We start from the raw sequence: 15,612 nt of genomic DNA, 5'->3' as shown, positions 1-15,612 counted from the left end.
CAGAAAGAGAGAGAAGTTTATACTCTTTCGCTCAAGTCTTGGGACACACGTGCGCACACACTCTGTGTGTGTGTGTGTGTGTGTGTGTGTGTATTCACACACCCTGTAGATGCTTTCAAGTAGTATAGATGCTATGTTTCAGATGGGTGAGAGACAAGTCTGAATAATATTATGTCCATATCACAGGGAGTAATGAGGTGAAGCAGGAAGAGTGAGAAATGTACTATAACCCTGCCATTAATGTAATGTAACAATCTGCTGCTAACATCTGCATATGGCAGAATAGGAACAGGCTGAGTGAGAGTGGCTGCAATATAGTCTTTCCTTACAGGGTTACAGAACCACCCTGCATTATGCTCTTCGAGGTTGCACCCCCGCATTAGGCTTCCTGCATTTTCGACAGGGGTGAAGGCTGATAGATAGGAGCTACTGTAGCTCTCTAATAAAGGCTTCACTTACTGCCACCAAAATACTACATCACTGACACATGTCTTTACTGGAGTACTACATATAGATAGATTAGATAGATAGATAGATAGATAGATAGATAGATGATAGATAATTATTTTAAAAAGAATATGCAGATGTTTCAAGTGACCTCATTTGACTAACTTGGCACGTGTATCTAAATTACTTGAAATCAGACAGTTATGTTGTAAATAGTGCGGCAAAATGAATCCATCGCCTTTGCAAAGAGATCTATCTACTTAGGCACCAACTTTAGGGTTCATACCTGGTCTTGGGCCACGGAGACAGCAGGGATCCGGCTGAGGCATAGCTAATCACCAAATTCCCTGGCTGAGGTGGTTTCTGAGCTTGTGTTGGAGAACCTCAGGACTATTGTTTTGGGAGACTTCAATGTCTATGCTAGGAAGGGCCTGCTTGGGACTTTGTGGCTGCCATGAGGATGCCTCAGTAGCACATGACATTTGTTTTCTGCCACTGGGGAAATGAGGTATTGTTAAGCACAAACTCTTTCCTCCTTAGGTTTGGATTGAAGGGTGGGAGACAAATTAAGTTGTCCGCCCGCCCCCCGGGGGCACCTATGAGATCCAATGGATTGCTGAATACTCTGGGGAACTTTTTGGTTGACAGATTCTGTCTACAGGCAATTAAGCAGCTCAGATGATGACTGGAGTGCAAATGGGCCAAGTCACACAGTGAATGTGGTCAGGCACAAGCAAGACGATAACATTGTGCTTACTATGTGGCAGGCAAAGAGCACATTGGAATCATGTTTGGAAGGAAGTTGTTTGGAAACCTTTGCTTACCTGCTGTGTCACCTATTTCTTCTTCTTCTTCTTCTTCTTCTTCTTCTTCTTCTTCTTCTTCTTCTTCTCTAAAGACTTTGAGGTTCTACTCAAATCTTGATGCCAAAGTATCTCATCTGGGATGGTGTCCAGCACACAGTCTAGTCAAGTTTCTTCTTTTGATCAGTTTCAGTTGTTGCAGACTGAAACAGTCAAGCCACATGTTCTCCCAATCACTTTCCTGGTTCCTATTGGCTTGAAAAAGGCAGTGGTGCTGTCTTTCCCGAAGAGTGATGACATTAAGACCCCTGAACAGTTTGAGACCTTGATGCTTGAGGAAGCACTCTTCCCATATATTCCTGCCCAAGGAAGAGGTTCAAGATAATAAGGCCCACACAGAACCACAGTAGTTGTGTAAAAGCAACAATTTATTAGAGCAGTTAAAGTTGGACCACAGTCAAAATTTATCTCAGCGCTGTTCCTGAATGGGCAAACACCATGCTGAATGTTAATTATTAAAATGGGCACCATATGCATATTTTCTTTTTTTAAAAAAAGAAACAGCAACAGCCAGGAACCACTCACCTGATTGGAAAGAATCACTCTATTTTAGAATAGTGAAGTGAATGGTTGTCTTAACCTAGCTTTTTTTGCCAGTTTGTAGTTTTTGACTTAGGGATGATGAGAATACATCTCCGTTCCAATAGATATTTAGGGCACTGTTTAAATGGGAAGAATATTTCAAACAAGGGTTATTGTGATTCAGTGAAATAAAACAAGAGCTAAATATGCTGAAAAAATAACATCCAAATCTAGATCTATGAGGCCCTGTGTCAGATGTAATAGAGGGAAAATGGTTTTGTTTATGGTTTGCTTTCTTATTCCAGGTGGCCAGAAAGGTCCCATCTCATTAGATTGTAAAATGAGTATTTTTATATACAGCAGGCATTCTGTTCCATTCAATCCCTAGGCATTTTGCACAAATGACAGCAAAGGGAGTGGCTATTGGTCCATTTCCATACAAATCTTGTATTGGCTGATATTCACTCAACTCATATAAAACTCTTTAAAAACAGGATAGTGAATGTGAAATGTTCAATCAAAACATGCATAGAGTCTTTCTCCTAATGCCCCCAACTGCATTACTTCTCAGTCATTTGAATCTGAAAACAGACGGGAGTGCTCTGAAAAACACATATTTCATTCCCTGTAACTGAAGGGTAATACAGGTAGAGATACAAGAGAAGAGGGGTGGGTGGGGGAAGGGGGTAAGCCATCTCAGCCTGCTTTCAGAAGAAAGCCTCTTTTAATTCATTCCATTTCAATGTTGCATCGGTGCTGCCTTCCCTTTAGCCAAATTAATTTTGCCATGCTTTTGCAAGGAAATAATGTCACACTGAAATCCAGGCAGTCCCTCCTTATCAGTCAACAACTGTCCCCAGACAAAGCATTTTAATTTTGAAAAAAAGGGGGGGGGGGCGTGAGACGCTGTGGGATTGGAGCGGCAATACATTTTCATTGACAGCCAGGCAGCAAACAACCTGCGTTCTATAATACCTTTCCTAGAGTGGTGGGGATCATTTTTTTTTTGTGTGTGTGTGTGGTAGGCAGAGAGGGATTGGTTTATAGATGCTCCTTCCTGTCTCCCATAGCTGAATTTTTATATATCTCCTTCCTCCAGGGGTGGTTTTTTTGTGCTTTGTTTAAAGAGCTTCTATGATAATTTAAAACTCATTATTTTTGCAGGTTCCTTGTCTTTATGGAGCTGTTCCTTGTTTGCTGTGTGCCTGTTGTCCAAGCAGCAGGAATGCCATTGTAACCAGAGTGGCAAGCTCAGCTTCCCTGCAGTTTCCCTCTTTAATTGCCTTTATTAGGTTTGTCCCTAAGTGAGGGAAGGCTCCAGCTAGGGATTCAAATATGAGAGGGCACAATGGTTTTATATATATCCTGCAACGAGAAGTCCATTTAAATGTTTTCTTCTTTTTTTTTAACGAAGCCATAAAACCAACCAGAAATGATTTTAGTTACCTGTGAAATATTCAGAATAAACAGGATTACTCAAATGGTTCCAGCGCTATAACTTCCATCCAGATTAGCATAGATGTGGAAAGGGGCAGGGAGCAGAAATCTGTGTTAAACCTAAAGTTGCAGCAGGACAAATGCCTGCCTGCTTTGTAAGGATGCATTAAATATATGTGCTTCTTAAAAAAATTAGTTCATTTTACTCTTACTGTGAATAGCTGAATAAACAGTACTTGAAAATGTATAATTGTGCCTTTGGCACCTTAAAGATGAGAAAACATATTATGACATAAGCTTTCGTGGACCATAGTACACTTCATCAGATGTATCTGATAAAATGGACTGTGATCCATGAAATCTTATGCCATAACAATTTTTCTACCATTTAAGGTACTACAAAGTGCTTAGGTTTTGATACAACATCCTAAGGCTGTGTATACACTCCTGCTTACTCTGCATAGAGTGAGTTTCTACCATTGGTTTGGGAAGCAGTAAACACACGACATTAGCCAGTCTGTCTCTATCCTGTCCCTATCCTGATGCTTCTCATGAAATACTGTGTTTTGATGCATTTTCCTCCAAACCACCTAGGATCTGAACTGCAAAAAGAATGACCTAACTGCATTTTGAGCTGGTAATGTGTACACTGCCTAATACGGCTATCTTCCTGGAAGTGAATAAAATTCAACATGTCATGTGGAATTACATACCAATTACAGTCATACCTTGGGTTACAGACGCTTCAGGTTGTGGAACAGGTTACTTCTGGGTTTCGGCAGTCGCACATGCGCAGACGCGCCGAATCGCAACCCGCGCGTGCGCAGATGCGCCGCTGCAGGTTGTGGACGCTGCGGTTGTGAACGTGTATCCCACATGGATCACGTTCGCAACCCGAGCGTCCACTGTACATACCAAGACCTTTGATTCCAAATGAAATAGGGAATAGTGGTAGACTAATAGTGGGATGCAACAGAGGCAGTATGCTGGTTGGGAAAGCAGAGGAGGAGCAGTTAGGAAGTTTGATGGATTTTGTTTCTTGAATGACCAGCTGCACTGGCGGATGTTTCCGAGAAACAGAAAGAAATGTTCCCATCTCTACAGCAGGGGGGCTTACAACTATCCCCAGTCCCAGCTAGCATGGCCAGTGGTCACAAGTGAAGGGAGTACCAGTGTATCCACATCTGTAGGGTATCAGGTTGCCTATGCCTGCCTTAATGCTTCTTAACACAGGGCTTGCCTGTACTTCTACATTTGTTTAAACTGTTAAGAAGCTGTTAAAGGTGAGCTGGAAGCCGCGTGACCAAGCCAAGGGGGTTCAAGCTGAGGAATTCATGGAAACACACCAGAACCAGGAACGCTTTGTTGCTCAGGCATGATCCTAGTTCCAACAGGCAGCCTTTTATAGCCTCGTCTGGCTAGTTTGGGTGAGCAGGGCCTGTCCACAGCAAGATGTTTCGCTGCCAGCAAGATGCTCCATGCTAATTCTGATAGCTATATGGCTCACCTTGCAACTCTGGGGTGAATGCAAGATTCCATGCGAATTCCAAGGACAGCAGTGGCCATAATTACCAAGTGGAAAACCCCTGATAGTAGCCATCACCAACCTGGTGCCTTCCAGATGTTTTGGACTACAATTCCCATCAGCCTCTGCCAGCATATGCTGGCTGGGGCTGTTGGGAGTTGTAGGCGGCCAAACCACCTGGAAGGCAACAATGATGATAGCTGCTATAGAGGAACAATGATGATAGCTGCTATAGAGGAACAATCAGCACAAAGACGCATATGCTTGGTCCACTTATGCCAATAGTCATCAATGTTTTATCTTCCACATCCTTATCTGGCCCTTTTGCCGTATTCCGATCCAATGTTATTACATTTAAAATCAATGTAAAACATGCATTTGGTTCAAATATCCATAGTTTTGAAAACAGCAACGGAGCTGGAAAACATTAGATTCTACATATCTATGGGGTTACAAAATACAAAATATTACATTTGAGAGGACTTAACTCAATAAATTCCTATGATTCAGTGAATTCCTAAGATTATCAGATTCCAACTAATCTGATAGTTCCCTCTTCAAAGAACTTTGCATTGGCATTGAGATGAAATAATTCAATTGGACACCCATCATGGGTTGCGCTGTGACCGTTAACTTTAGAAAGATGGGGGCTATAGAAGGAATGTACATAAAATCAGGAGCTGATTCAAGCCAACATAAATCCCCCCTAATTCTAACCAAATAATCTACAAGCTAAATTCTTATCTATTTTTTGGCATACGCTCGCACCCTCAAACATGTAAGTAAGCACCAACTGGACAACTCAGATAGTAATTCTTGCTCCTTGCAACACACCCAGGTATGCTAAACATACAAGGGCTTGACCTCTTTTGTTTTGGAGTAAGTAAAATAAGGGTAGTGGCCACAGCTGGAGACTCCACAGCTCCACAGCTGGAGTTTTCGGCCTTGGACTACAGTTTCGGCCTGTAGGCCTTGGACTACAGTTTCCATAATTTCTTACCATTGGCCATGCCAGCTGATGGGAGCTGGAAGGCTCGGCTTCTGTATCTTCTAATATTAGCATAGGTACGACTGTCATGGACACAACAGAGCATAACATTAAATGCAATGTGCACATCTCATGAGACGTACAAAAGTGTGCATGCCAAACCTTTGATCCTTTTTAGGGGGTCGTGCTTTGGTAGTAGTAATTGGTGATTTCCCCCCTTCCCAGACTGATTTGAAATTAAGCTCTGCAAACCAAACAAATTCCCAAAATGGGAAAAAGCCAATTTTGCTGATTACTCCCTAACCACTCTGGTTCTACTCCCCAAACACAATGGCACCATGAGGAGGAGGAACGGCAGGGTATGTGTGGCTTCTTGCTTACTGGGAAGCAGTAGCACCTAAGTTTTGTTGAATGCTGCTGCTGCTGCTGATGATGACGACAACAACAACAACAACAACAACAACACATTCTCCTCTGCTAAAACAGTGCTCCAGTCTATTATTATTATTACTACTATTACAAATACCCAAGTCAGAGATCCAATCCTTCTAGAAAAACTCGGCGGGAAAAATATATATTCATTTGTTTCCAGGATCAGCAAATAGTGGGTAACCTGTGGTATCTCAGCATGGCCTGTCACACAGAAAGCCCTGCTTCAAGTCGCTGTGGAGCATCTACCTGAGATTGTAGGGACCAAGGACAGATGCCCCCACAGAAGGCAGTGACCTACTGGATATGTAAGAGATTAATGTATAGGGCTTTATATGTTAACAAACCTTGTTCAGTAGCAGATTGACAGCCACTGCAGATCCCATAGGTTCCCAATTGTGCAATGGAACTTCCCCCTGCCCCCAGGCATGCCGAAATCTATTCTGGGTTTCCCCTACCCGTCTGAAGCACAGGGCATGTGTGGAAAGACAGAGTAGATGGGTGGCAGTGGGCCCTAGTTACAGCCTCAAGGGTAGCCCCACATAGAGTGCATCACAGTAAAGAAGGCTTGAGGTTATGAATGTATGGACAATTGCAATCAAGCTATCCTGATCCAGAAACAGCTGTACTGCCTTACTAGGCAAAGCTGGGAAAAGTGATGCAGTGAAAACTCCCTGTACCAGGCCCCTAGCAACTGGTGCTGCTGTTGCAACAATGAAGGCACTAATGATGAATGTGGAGGCACTAGAGCTTGGTAATAATCTGAGATTTACTCTCAGCAACCTGGCGCTCCCTTTAAAATCCAGCTGGACATTATGAGCTGGACAGGAGCACATCTTTGGTGATGAAATGATATGAAGGTCTTTTAACCATTATGTGCTGTGTGGGGGTCCATGATAAAGTCTGCTCTTCCTTTGGAGACCAGCAATTAATAACAGTGTATACAACATCCCAATTCATTACATTAAATATGAATGTTGCAAGTATGCAAATCGTAATACGTTGCAACCCTAATTTGCTGCATGCACAAACAGCGATTTTGTACCGGTGCTATCCTAGCATATTACAATCTCCACGAAGTAATTGGCAATGTTTGCAATAGGCCAAATTGCCTGATCCGGCCCAGAAACAGTAGATCACGGAAGTGTCAGCAGTTCACAACATTCTCAGCTCTCCAGCAGGTGGCAGCAACCCCCAATAGATCAAGCCCTATCCTGCTATAGAAACAAGCGCAACTTTCTTCCTGTCTCCTGCCCTCATCTGCAACAATCACCAACCAGATGCATGTCGGTTTTAAAGTTGGACACCAGAGACCAGATTAGCTCCTAAAGCCTCCCAAATTATGTTACAGAAAGGAAGTTGGTTTATAAAGATGAAGCAGAAGGAACCTCAGCAGGCAAGCCGTACCCTTGTCTGGCAATAGGTGGGACAATCTAAAGAGCTACAGTATTTAAATTGATTTAAATTAATCTTTGGAAGGTAAATATTCTAGGAAAACACAAGGGCTGCTATATCCATATTGTTTCCTCTCCCGGTTGTTCAGGCTCTGCCATCGCACGCATGTAGCATTATTTTAATTTCTGCACCTTTTTAAAGTATGAAGAGTTAATACTTCACCATCTCTTAATTTACTATTGTACAGTAGAACCGTGAAGTAATTTACTGGGAGCCAAAGTGGATCAGTGTCAATTCAGAGCAGGTATTATCTCTAAGAATCCTGGTTCCAGCCTCCCCTTTGTCACAGTAGTGGCCTTTCTTATTCTCAGCGCTGCGACACATTTTGTATAGCATTTTGCAAACGGTGTGGGCAACTATACTGAATCACACCATTGTTCCATCCAGTCCAGCATGACCTACTTCAGCAGTTGCTCTCTGGCTGGGGCAGAGATAACAGTCATGGTGCCCTTCAGATGTTCTTGGACAACTTCCATCAACCTTTAGTTTTGGCCATGCTGACTTGGGGCTGATGGGAGTTAGGTGCATTCAAGATATGGCTGGGCTCTATTTGGCAGCCTCTGAATTAGCCAGAGGTCTTTCCTAGCCCTGCTGCACTAAGGAGTGCATTCCACCATCAGCCACAGCCCTCCTCTTGAATGGAGGCCAAGAGATGGCGATGTGTCTAAAGACATACAGTAAATGAAAGACTAATGAGGAATTTCTGCAATGTGTGTACAGCTGCAGTCTGCTATGCTGTCTACTGAAGAACCCCATGGTGAATCAGGGTTTTGCCTGTGCCTGTCTTAATATTTAACATCTGTGTAATAATTAGAGTTGCTAACTAGAAATTAAGCCAATGGAATTTCCTCCCAGTAGTTATCTCCACATTAAGAAAATCTTCAGCTGCTTAACGTTCCCGAGTCAGGCTGATGCTCAAGGTAAACAAGCAGAACCAGAAAAACAACATCAGTCTAATTGCTAACATGGCACAGAAAAGGGTGGAGACAAATTTTGCAGAACCAGAACCTTTCATTCATGCACTGTGGGTAAATTACACTCTGACCTTCATCGAGCCATCTCCATTGGCACAACCTTACTTCCTTGACACATTGTTTAAATCTGTTCCAATGGGATTGCAAAGCACCAAGAGAAGTTTAAAATGAAGTCTCAAAACTGCATGTTGCTGTTGTTGTCAAGTTATCCCACAGCTGGGGCACTGAGCCGAGACCTTTCTCAGACCTGAAGCCATACACATCCACTCATGACCGCATCTTCAGGAAATGATTTTGAGATGCAAATAAACCATTACAGATTGAGCACCATGGACACAACATTCATATAATTTCCCTTCAAGTATCAGTGAGTCATCTCAGCACTGAGCAATAAAATGTCGAGGAACCAAGTCATGTACATGCAAACTCTACACACATGTTTTCATGAAGGAACGTTAAAGATTCTGGCCTTAACTTATTAAGGTATATGTTGCACCCTATTTGCAAAAAGGTGTCTTAACCAGTTAAGGTTAAAACCTTTCAGCTGGGAAACATGCTAACTTCTTATTGACATGTACAATTCTTTTGGCAATGGGTCTGAGTTAAACTAAAAAATACAGTGAAAGATAATGTGTATGCATAGCAAACACCCTGTTTGTTTAGATAGGTTTTTTCCCAGGTTTAGCAGAAGTCAGTGTTCTCCTTTATTTTTATACTTCAAGTGCTGGCTGCATTGTCTTACAAAGTCCAAATAAGCTTCAGGCCTGCTGCAGTCATAATTGTGTTGTGGGTCAGTTACCTCAGAAATTGCCATCTCTCCCTCAACAGAAATGTACAGTACTTCAACAATTTAGCAATTTGTGGCGATTGCATTGACTAGAAAGATGGCAATAGCAATGCTTCACCATTGGTAGGTTCAGTCTGGGTATTAATATGTGCCCTGCATCGGAACAATTGCTCACAGTTCTGCTATTATTGCTCACTTTGAAATTCAGTCAACAGCGTGTGATACCAAAAACAAGAAAAATATGTACACTTATCTTCAAGCCATTAAAACCTTACAGCTGTGTTTACTTTCTTTCCTGTGCAAGGAATGAGTAAAATGGTTTCAGACATGGAGCTTTATTCGGGGGGCTGGATAAGGAAAAGGAAGAAAGGGAAAGAGTAGGAGAACAGTGGAGGAGATATATCACAGTTTCTAGTGGTTGTTTCAGAATGGTAATATCTCATCTAATTTTAGCTTCTCTTTTGAAAGAGCAGAGATTCCAGCACCCCAATACATAATGGGTAAGGACCCATGGGTACACTTCAGCAATCTAATCATTCCAGGTAATTTGCTGTATGGATGATTGCATTAAGGCACTGTGGTCTAGAGACTTCAATTCATTTCCACCCCCACTCAGAGTCACAAGTGAACTGGAATGAGATTCATGCTTTAATCTCAGATTTTCAGCCACCATTTACGCTAATGTTTTTAACCCTGCAGTTCAATAGAAAATGTATGCATTTTATTGTCTTAGATTCACTTCCTTTGCTGGAGGCAGATGCTTGCAATCTAAGCAGTGGCTAGAAAAAGGGGGCAGAGGAACCAATCAAGGTGTTCCTGGGAATTAATGACAGCAGGCCTCTGAAAGCAGTGCTACCTGATCAAGAAGGTCATCTTTTTGAGAAAGCTGTGCTGATATTTTTTCTCTCTCTCAGCGATGCAGGCAACTCCTCTTTGTTCACAAAAAAAATCACCTGTGTAGCAAAATTCTACCCATATCCATTTATCATCTGGATAGCTGTTTGAAAAGGCTTCTTTTTACAGATAATCAAATAAAGGAACAGTCTAAATCAGGGGTGAGGAATTTTACATTCCTGAAACTGAGTTGACTTAGGAGAAAGTGTATACTGTTGCTGGGCAGGACCAAAGCTTGGATAATTTGGAGTCTTGAGCAAGATCCACAAAATGGCAGCCTAGTCAACTTACTCAGTAACAGCCTTTTCGAAGCAAATTTCAAAGCTCCCAAGGAATGCTCAGGAAGTTAAATGGGGTCATAATGCCAAAGGTTTTTAAAATTGCTAGGGCAAGAATGACGGTAATACTAAACTCGCACCAAGTACTTTTTTTTTTTGTAAAGTATATGTGCAAATCATACATGTGCAGATCAAGTGGACTGGCTCACATAATTAGCATAGTCACAAATGAAACCTTCTTTTCAGAACAGTCAGAATCATAGAATTGTAGAGTTGGAAGGGACCCCGAGGGTCATCTAGCCCAACCCCTTGCAATGCAGGAATCTCACCTAAAACATCCATTACAGATGGCCATCCAACCTCTGCTTAAAACCTCCAATGAAGGAGAGCCCACAACCTCCTGAGAGAGACCATTACACAGTCAAACAGCTCTTATTCTCAGAATGGGGAACCTGTACTCCTCCAGATGTTGTTGGATTCCAACTCGCATCAGCCCCAGCCAGCATGGGCAATGGTGAGGGGTGATAGGAATTGAGCATCATCTGGAGAGCCACAGGTTCCCTACCCATGGTGTAGACAATATCACGCTAGAGTGATCAACAGGCTGGCTCAGTATAAGACAATGTCCTACATTTCTCAACAGTTATCACCTTCTGTTGCTGTTGTTGTTGGCATCTGCCTGTTTTGGTTGAGTGTGCCTTTGGAGGGGAAGTCAAACTATCAGAGAGTTACAGTGCCAGCTGTGGCAGTACAGACCGATACAGGAGAGACGTATTTTTTTGCAGCTGGGGCAGATGAAGGCGTATGGTTTTGCTGTTACTGGTGCACCATGGCATTTCCTTCCCTCTGTACTCCTCTCAGTGGTCATTCCTGCTCTGGTCACTGCTGTGGATAGACAACCTGACCTCTAGGTACTGTGATGATCTGTGAGGAATTCCCATATGGTGGGGTTAATGTTGCCAGCCTTCATGTCATGTTTGCAGACATCTTTGTAACTCAGAGTTGGTCTGCCAACAGACCTGGCGCCAGAAGCCAGCTCCCCATGGAGCAAATCCTTGGGGATCCTGCCACCTTCCGTTCTGTGTACATGACCAAGCCAGAGTAGACATCACTGAGACAGAAGTGCAAACATACTGGGAATGTGGGCACATCTTTGTTTGAGACTCTGTCCTGCCATGTGATGCCCAAAATCTTCCTGATGCAATGCATATAGAAGGCATTGAGGTGTTGCTCTTGGTGGGTGTAAGTTGTCCACAACTCACTTCCATAAAGCAGTATGCTCAATGTGCAAGCTTGCTAGACTTTCATCTAGGTGTTGGTCATAAGCATCACATTCTCCCATACCCCTTTGGAGAGTTGAGCCACTGCCAATATGCTTGTCCAGCTCATCTTCTAGCCATTTAACATTAAAGAACTGGTGTTGGTGGTCTGGTCTGCACAGAAAGGACTATTCCAAGCAGGGAGGAAACTTCATGGCCAAATGGCACCACATTTATATCAACTGAACATTATGAGATAGCTACACTTGTGTATATGAAAGGATGGTGGAGACGATGTCAATATTTAAAAGGCAAAAATGCTAAGTAGCTACAAAGAACTGCTTCGTTAAGTAAGGAAGTAAAGTATTCAATAATTTTATGAGCCAGTTTCCATAGTGGCTTTATACATACACAACTGTAGATGAAATCTAGCCCTCTGCTATGAATAATTCTCTTCATGGCAGCTCCAGCCTTATTTCTGTAGGGAAATGGTATCTCTCCGTTTTAAGAATTTGATAGCTGGAAATGAATAGGTAGAGAACAGGAAGACAATGTGGAGAAGAGAAAACAAAATGCAAAGTTAGGCGCACATTTCCATACTGAGGAAGTCAGCTGCAATGTGATCTGCGGCAGACCCAACCACTTTCTCTCTTGGGTGCTTATATGCTGGATGTGCTGGATGTAAATATGTTTCTAGTTGTCTGATCCTAAGATGTGCTATTCCAACACAGGAGGGCTTAGCAAACAAATGTCAACAATTAAGCCATCATAAAACGATGGTGTCATAGCAATGTTGCATCAGAGTTGCAGGCAGATGTACCTATTTAAATATTTAGAATCTGGGTACAAAGCAGTTTTTCAACTCTAATTATCAGTATAATATTTCTTCCATGTTAAGTTAATGCAGCCAGTATGTGTTTCTGCTGGTAGAATAAATGCTTTGCATGGAGAAGGTCCCAGGTCCAGTCCTGGGCATTTCCAGGTAGGGCTAGGAGAAAATCCTGTCTGAAGTCCCAAAGGGCTGCTGCTGTCAACCAGTGTGGACAATACTGAAGTAGATGGGCCAACGCTCTGATTTAGTATAAGACTGTATTCTATGTTTCTATGTTCCCAGTGCCTCTAACTTTACATGTTGTTCTCTTTAGCAATATACAGATCGTTCTGATGGGGCCAACATGGACTCAACACTGGACAGTAACACTCCTGTGAACAAACAGTCTGGTTGCTTAGCAGAACCACCACACAGTTGTCTCCTGCACAGAGGTGGGAAGAGTCCAGGAGAGGGCAAATAGATACTTTGCTGAGGCCCAAGCCAAGATTCGGTGGATGGTTTTCATGACACCAAAAATGTATGGTTACTTTGATTATGTGGGCACTTTCCACAGAAGCTTTCCCTTTCCACCAGAACCACTGACACACTGGTGTGGAAAATATCGAGGTAATTTTAGATATTCACATAATCTGAAGCATCTTTGAGACCCAAAGCAATCACAGGACAAGGGCAGTTTTGTGGCATCAGTAATGTGATGTAGTATGGGGCTGAATCAGATCAATCTAGTTCTGTATTGTTTGTATCTCAACTGGTAGTCACCTTCCAAGTTTTCCAGTAAAGATGCTTTAAAAAGAAAAAAACCCACTTTGCAAGCTGAGATGGGGTGAACTGAGTCTGTATCTCTATACATGCAGAATACCTGCTCTACCATTGAAATTTAGCTTAAGAGCCTCTTTGCAGAGTTTAGTCTCAAGAATTATGCATCTAGATACAGAAGAATAACTGCAGCCACTCGTTCCTACTTAGTTTTACAGTCAGATACAAATAAAAGAGCTCCGCTTGGCCTTTCTTCATTTTTTTTGGGTGGGGAGGGGAGTTAATTATGGATTTTGTTGTCGTTGTCGAACATACAAGGCTTAAAAATATGAATGCTATTTCCCTGGGGTTCTTAGTGATCTGCAGGAGTCTGTACATACCCTAATCTCACTGACTCAAAATGGATCAGAAAGCCATGTTTATTCATAATGACTAAATCATCTGTACAATTGGTCTGCTGGACTGTTAACATTTAGGAATGCAAGTTGTGCATGTATACAGCAGTAGATGTTTGGGACTTTAAAGACTCACATAGTTTATTAAATAAGGTTAGGCCATTGATCTGTTTTGGCGGGTTCAGTAATTCTATTTTATTGCTTGCTGATTGAAGCAAAACAGAAATTGCATTTTAAATCCCATCTTGGAAAGGGGAAGTTTCTGCATGAGATGCTTCTGCTCTGATTCTCTTGCGGAAAGTTTTTTTTCTTGAGCTTACAGTGCTTAGCTATGCCTCAGGAAATCTAGGTGCACCAGTCTAGGATGATATTTTCACTGTTACCTCATATGACTGGGCTTACAGCGATATGTGGCTTAAACGTAGCAAGCATACAAAAGAAATAGACCCCTTCTGAGGCCATTACAGGCAGCGCTGTCTAGGACCAAAAGGAATCTTAATGAGAATAAAGGCCAACCCTACTGAACTTTGTTTTAGGCTTGGCCAACCATAATCTTTGGTCAGCTTGGCCTTAAATATCTCAGACGACAGAAATAACAACTCATACCTCTCTAGTCACCTGAGGTAATTCTTCTCAAACTACTAGCAGTGTGTTTGTGTGTGTGACCTCAGATTAGGGAACCCTGTAGGTTTGCTCCACGCCTCAGAAGCAGACACGGTACCCCAACCTTTTTGAGAGGAACATTGCAGCGATCCCCACCATTCTTGTTTCTCCCCTTCTAAGTTTTTGGTGAGGGGAGAAATTGCTGTCCCTCTCTTGTCTAGGGTTCTCACCATTTAAAATCACAGAGTTGGAAGGGACCTGGAGTGACAACAGCCTAGATAACCACCCCTACGAGTGGTTGGTAGGGGTGCTGACTGAAGCTTCTAGGGGGGATTACAACGTGGTTTCATCACTCCTGTTTGACATTCTGACCACTGTGCCCCATTGCATCTCTCATACTTGCTACTTGTCCACTGTACTTATCTCTTTTTCTCCCCAGAACAAAAGCTCCCTATTAGCATGGAGCCCATGACAGCGGGATGGATCTAGGAAACACATAGGCAGAACACAGCTCATCAGTCTCCTCCCGCCCTTTGTTGTTCAAGATCTTTCTCCAGCACCCAATTGCCTATTTATTTTCTTTTGGATATAATATAATTCCATAAGAACATAAAAATGCTTTTGAGTGTGTGACAAGAAATATGATTCAGCCTTAGTGCTTCTCTAACATACAGTCATTTCCCCCCCAGATAGGTGACATTCTAACACTGAATTTCATTTACACAAAGACTATGATATTAGGAAACAATTTAGTGTAATCACTTGTTTCATTGCAAGGAAGAATCCAAACATTATTCTGTGGAATGAATTTTTCCTGCAGTGTTATAGATAATAATGATGGTTTCCCAGATGTTGTTGCTGAGTTTTTCTTTTAACCTTTTTCACTCTCATCTCGAAGGCTACTTTAGCAAGGTAGGTTGTGATTGTTGCTGGGGTATAAAATTAGTAAATGCCCAGGTTTGCAATAGCACTTAGGGGAGTGTATCTACTGCTTTTTCCCATCTGTGTCCTAGCATAGATTAGAAAAAAGCTGCACCTCATCACAGGCAAAATCCATTGTAAGGACTTCACTTAGGCATTTGGTCTTGGAAGAATTAGTGCCTGGTTGAAAAGGTACTCACTTCCTTACAGTGGTCCAATGTCTGAACAGACATCACAAACATTATGG

General features: G+C 42.4%; 1 long non-coding RNA gene across 2 annotated transcripts in view; it reads left to right on the top strand.

Moving 5' to 3' along the window:
- Positions 1-15,612, top strand: part of LOC307219794 — a 61,982-nt gene that overhangs the window by 19,655 nt on the left and 26,715 nt on the right. The window contains exon 3 of one of the 2 annotated variants that reach the window (XR_013840566.1): positions 2,997-3,521. The exons of the other annotated variant lie outside the window; for it this stretch is intronic. This is a non-coding gene — a long non-coding RNA (uncharacterized lncRNA). Of the gene's footprint in view, positions 1-2,996; positions 3,522-15,612 lie in introns of those variants that run through there. 2 annotated transcript variants of the gene reach the window in all.

The sequence above is a fragment of the Podarcis cretensis genome (genome assembly GCF_951804945.1).
Source record: "Podarcis cretensis genome assembly, chromosome: 7".
In the NCBI taxonomy this organism is placed as follows: Eukaryota; Metazoa; Chordata; class Lepidosauria; order Squamata; family Lacertidae; genus Podarcis; species Podarcis cretensis.
The sequence above is the reverse complement of the archived record's forward strand: the minus strand, read 5'-3'. Positions and strand labels throughout refer to the sequence as shown.